Here is a 6233-nt window from a genome sequence, read left to right as displayed (position 1 = left end):
ATAATTGTAATTTACTTTCTAGATTTGAAAGCAATATTTTAGGTTTGGTTGATACTTTGAAATTGTTTAAAAATGTATATCCAGGTCTGCATTCATACTCTCAATTTAAATTATGTCAAACACTTCTTGATTTTACTTATGGTGCTAACAATACTGAGGAGGATGTAACTGCATTGCAAAAGTTTGTCAAAGAAAAAATTCATAATACATGTCAAATGAAAACTGCTTTTTATTCAAAAAAATGTATTTTGTATCAATATTCTTGTTTGAAAAAACTACATCAAAACCTTCCATCATTGAAATTACTTATTAATACTAAAGTCATAACCTTAAGAACAGCCACAGCCATAGCTAAGAGTGGGCTTAATTTTTATCATTTAAAGTTAGCTTTTACAAGAAATGGTATATCTGGAATTAAATATATTTTCACAGAAAAGTGTGTAAGATTTACAAAATCATCTAAACTTATTTCAAGTGCATCAGATTTTTTTTAAAAAAATGTAGAGAAGCTTTTTCGTATAATGTATTATCACATGTTTATACTGTACGATAACATTTTGTGTAAGGGAATTCAATGTTTGCTATACCACTCTTCTCATTCAAATCAATTTTTGACAATACCATATATCAATCAGAAGGAAATTTTAGGAAATGATTTTACTTTGAAATCAAGTATTATTTGTGGTACATTATAGGGACAAATTTTCTATACAAAGTGAATAAGTATGTGTACTTTTCAAGCCCAAACTTTTTATCGCCTTAAAGTAGTTATGCAAATGAATGATCTGAAAACTATACCAATACAGAACGACCAGTTTTTGCAATTTTAGCAAAACTGTTAGTTTACAAATTTTTATTTGTTATTGCTTGAATATTTACTTGGAATATCTGTCATATTCTTCATACCCAGTTAACCCTTATTATTATGTTGTGATCAGTGCATTGTTATTGAATCTTGTGCAATTATATTGGATCAATTTATTATTAATTTACCTTGAAAGTGTTTATGCTTTTCATACAAGTATATTGACTTAATCAGACCATGCTATTTGGTGTGAGCTAAGGCTCCTAGTTGAAGACCGTACTTTTACCCCTAATAGTTTATTTATATAAATTATGACTTGGATGGAGATCAGATTAAGTTATTGTTATAAGATCTATTTATTATTAACTTAACATGGTAGGTCAATGCTATTTGATCTATGCAATCAATTGGAGGTGAACATGTCAGTCTGACATCTGTAACTGACCATGTCTTAAATTCTAAGGAGTGACAAAGATAAGTTTTTTTGATAACGTCTGTTTCCTCAGTAACCATATATGGTAGGCCAATGATACTTAGTCAATGGATTCATCCAGATGTGTACTTGTCAGTCTTGTGTACACATGTCATCCAACCATGACCCCATTTGCATGGTCCAAACGTTAAATTTGGTCTACATTCATTTGAAGGATTACATTAATGTGTGTCGGACGCCTGTCAGCTGACACTGACTTCTATTTCACAATTCATTGATCATGTGAACTTTTCAGGAATTTCCAATCTTCAGATACTATAAGCAATATTTTTTTTCTTGTTAGGTGTATGGAATTCATTGTATGCACTCTTGTGAATCTGTTTGATGCATGTGCTTCCAGATAGTTAGAAAATTTGGTTGCCTTTGCTGATAAAAGTTATAACAAGTTGATGTAACAAACTTTGAAATAGATACATGCAGTTGAGAATACATGAATAATTATAGATTTTTCTTCACTTTCTGTGTTATTTTAGTTCTAGCTTAAAAAAAATAGCACATGATGATCTATTCATCTTGTTCAAATTTTAGGGAAAATGCACTAAGAAAGATTTTGTGAAATTTTTTTAAAATTGAAATAAAATCAAAAGGTATATTTTAAGAAAATAGAGAAAAATCAAGCATTCATTTTTCTGTACCTTTATGACCGGACTATTTGGACAGTGCAATGCAATTAGTATTTAGTATTTCAATTGTTTTAATGTATATTTAGGTTTTGCTTTTATTTTATTATTCTAGACTTTGTCGTAAATTTAGGCATAAGTGTTTTACACGGATTATGTGTCATAATCTTGGACAAAGGTCTTAAATGCATTTACTCTATTTATCTCATTATTTATTCTCTGTGTCAGTTTAGACTATAATTTACAAATATGTGTCGGACACTAATTACTCTTTTAATCTATTGTTATTTCTAATTTGTCATCCGTTAATCTGTTTAATCCTTTAATTGCTTGTGCTTATATATATTGTTATTATTTGTATGTTAGTGGACATTTAGTTTGGACTTTGTTGTTCGGTCTCGCCGGACTGCTAAAATAAAAGTTTTAGGAGCGAATTCTTCCTTCTTGATTTTACATATAGTCCAATAGCCATTTCACCCGGCTATTTCTTTTTGGGTTTTGTTTTGCATCTATTTGTAAATAAAGGGCATGCTGGTATATTTTTTTTCTTGGAAATTAAGGACAAATGTATGAATAAGATTTTCTGAAAAGTTTGTGAAATTGTATTTATAAAATAACAGTTTATTCTAAGAAAATAGAGAAAAATCAGGCATTTTCCCGTACTTTTGGTAGGTTTCAGCTTTGTAGCTAAAAATAAAACGCATGATGATATATTTTTTTCAGTGGAAATTAAGGACAAATGTATGAGGAATATATTCTGAAAATATTGTGGGGATGTATTTATTACAAAGATGTTTGTTTTAAGAAAATAACAAGAAAACATGAGTTTTCCCGTACTTTTTCAAATTTTAACTAAACTGCTAAAATAACACAATTTGTTGATTGGTTTTATAGAAAACAAGAATGTGTCCAAAGTACACGGATGCCACACTCGCACTATCCTTTTCCATGTTCCATGGACCGTGAAATTGGGTAATTATCTAATTTGGCATTAAAATTAGAAAGATCATATCATAAGCAACAAGTGTACTAAGTTTCAAGTTGATTGGACTTCAGCTTCATCAAAAACTACCTTGACCAAAAACTTTAACCTGCAACTCCCACTTTCATTTTCTATGTTCAGTGGACCGTGAAAGTGGGGTCAAAAGTCTAATTTGGCTTAAAAATTAGAAAGATCATCTCATAAGTAACAAGTGTACTAAGTTTCAAGTTGATTGGACTTCAGCTTCATCAAAAACTACCTTGACCAAAAACTTTAACCTGGACGGACGAACGGAACCACAGACGGACGGACGGAGCCACAGACCAGAAAACATAATGCCCCTCTACTATCGTAGGAGGGGCATAAAAATATTGAAAAATGTAACACTGATATGTATTCTAATAGTTTTGCCACCAATAAAAATATTTGTACACTGTAAATATATTGTGCATCACTTTTTATGAGAAAACTGTTTCTCTAGCTTTTCACAACTATGCCATATATGGGTATATTTAAAATGAGTACTAGTATACCGAAAAAAAGAGCGCATGAACCCATATGTTTTTTTACATTTTTTTTGAACATCTATCTATACTGAATGTAAAAAACCTGAAAAAGAAGGATCCTATTTATTTTGAGTTTGAGCAGCAATCATCCTTAATCTTAAAATATTGGTTACGTATTGTTATATATAAACCAGCTTTTGTATATGATGTACCTTTGTATATACAATTTTATATGATGATGCAAATCAAGGTAAAATTAATTGGGCATCTAATATGCGTGATTTTTTATTTAGTCTTGGGATGAACCATATTTGGATTGATCAGAATAATATTGATATATCGTTTGATGTTATAAAGACACACATTAAAGACCAATATCTACAAAAATGGTCAGCAGATTGTGAGAAATTAAGTGTGTATAGAAGTATAAAGTTTGATCTTTGTCTTGAGAATTACTTTAGCTACAATAATAATATTAAAGAACCTTAGTGAGCGCGCTCACATACCCCACCGTCCCCACATTGTCATTGGAGAAATGAAATAAGTGTAAGAAAAGAAAATTGTATAAGAAAAAAAAATTGAATCATAATTTTCTGTCAATATGCACATCTACATAGTATGTCCTTATTATCTACAAAGTTTCATGAAATTCTGTTGTGTGGTTTCAGAGGAGTTGCGATTACAAACTGTTGCAGAAGTACATTGAAGCAAATAAGTTCAAAGGAGCATAACTCCTAGAAAGAAAAAAAAAATCGTAATTTCCTATCAATTTGCACATTTACATAGCATGTCCTTATTATCTACAAAGTTTCATGAAATTCTATTGTATGGTTTCAGAGAAATTGCAATGACGAACTGTTGCAAGTAGTACATTAAAGCAAATAAGTTCAAAGGGGTGTAACTCCTGGAAAAAAAATTGAATAATAATATCCTGTCGATATGCACATCTACGTAGTATGTCCTTATTATGTACAGAGTTTCATGAAATTCTGTTGTGTGGTTTCAAAGGAGTTGCGATGACAAACTGTTGCAGTAGTACATTAAAGTAAATAAGTTCAAAGGGGCGTAACTCCTAGAAAAAATATTGAATCGCAATTTCCCGTCGATATGCACAACTACATAGTATATCCTTATTATCTGAAAAGGTTTCGTGAAATTCTGTAGTGTGGTTTGAGAGGAGTTGCGATGACAAACTGTTGCAGTAGTACATTAAAGTAAATAAGTTCAAAGGGGCGTAACTCCTAGAAAAAAAATTGAATCGCAATTTCCCGTCGATATGCACAACTACATAGTATGTCCTTATTATCTGAAAAGGTTTCGTGAAATTCTGTTGTGTGGTTTGAGAGGAGTTGCGATGACAAACTGTTGTAGTAGTACATTAAAGTAAATAAGTTCAAAGGGGCGTAACTCCTAGAAAAAAAATTGAATCGCAATTTCCCGTCGATATGCACAACTACATAGTATGTCCTTATTATCTGAAAAGGTTTCGTGAAATTCTGTTGTGTGGTTTGAGAGGAGTTGCGATGACAAACTGTTGCAGTAGTACATTAAAGTAAATAAGTTCAAAGGGGCGTAACTCCTAGAAAAAAAATTGAATCGCAATTTCCCGTCGATATGCACAACTACAGAGCATGTCCTTATTATCTGAAAAGGTTTCGTGAAATTCTGTTGTGTGGTTTGAGAGGAGTTGCGATGACAAGAAACAGGACTGACGGACGGACGGACGGACTGACGGACGGACGGACGGGTCAAAAACATTATACCCTCCGCAACCCGTTGCGTGGGGTATAATTAACATTCTTACAAAACTACGAAGTGGTACATTTAAACATAATGTTGAAGTTGGTTGCTTCTCTGATATACCAAGAGAAATGCGTCTTTGTGTACGTTGTAACATGCAATGTGTTGAGATTGAATTCCATTTTGTATTGGTATGTCCAGCATATAGGGCAATTAGAATATTGTTTTTGCCACGCTATTATTGTTCATGGCCTACTATTTGTAAACTATCTTCAGTTGTTTGTTGAAAGCTAATTTTAGATCTCTAACAATTAAGCTATGTAACTATTTGAAGAGTGCATGGAAAGCTAGATCTGATATTATTGGTAAGTTACAACATGTATGCTATCATTGTATTGTTAGCAGTCTTTTGTCACATTATGTGTATATTATGTATTGCCATAGCATGTTCTATAAGCTTTTGCAAATAAAATATTCATTCGAAATATTCATTCAATAGTTCAAAAACACCAAAATATATTTGTTTAAATGTTCAAGTTAAATAATTTAAATTTTTATTGTGATTTTTTGTGCTGTGACTTTCTGTCCTTCACTCCTTCAGTCCCTGCATTTTATTTATTCTTTTTTTTTTTTAAAAAGTGTCTAGCAAAAAAGATTTAAAAGTCCAGAGGTCAGATAACATGTATTTCAGTAAAACTTTTATTTTATTTTTAGAAATCAACATCTGGAAATGTAATTTCCTCCGGCATCGGGCGCAGGACATTTGAGCGAAAAATATTTAACTAGAGGACATTTTAGCGCCGACATTAGAGCCCATTTTAGCGCCGGATTAGTCCGTTCCCGTATGTACACCACAATTTAGACAAAATAAAGAGAAAAACCGTTACTGACGCAATTCTATGAGCAGTATTATACATCAAGAACCTATTGCGTTCTCTAGAATATAAATTCAAGGCTAAAACGGATTTTAAGAATTTATTTAACCTTTCAGACTTTTAGTGCTGTATTTTATCTATAAGATATAGATTCCAGATAAGAACTGACTTTTAACATTAGATTCAATCTTTTAAACTTGCTGTAATTTAAT

This window comes from Mytilus galloprovincialis, chromosome 6, assembly GCF_965363235.1.
Source record: "Mytilus galloprovincialis chromosome 6, xbMytGall1.hap1.1, whole genome shotgun sequence".
Classification (NCBI taxonomy): Eukaryota; Metazoa; Mollusca; class Bivalvia; order Mytilida; family Mytilidae; genus Mytilus; species Mytilus galloprovincialis.
The sequence above is the reverse complement of the archived record's forward strand: the minus strand, read 5'-3'. Positions refer to the sequence as shown.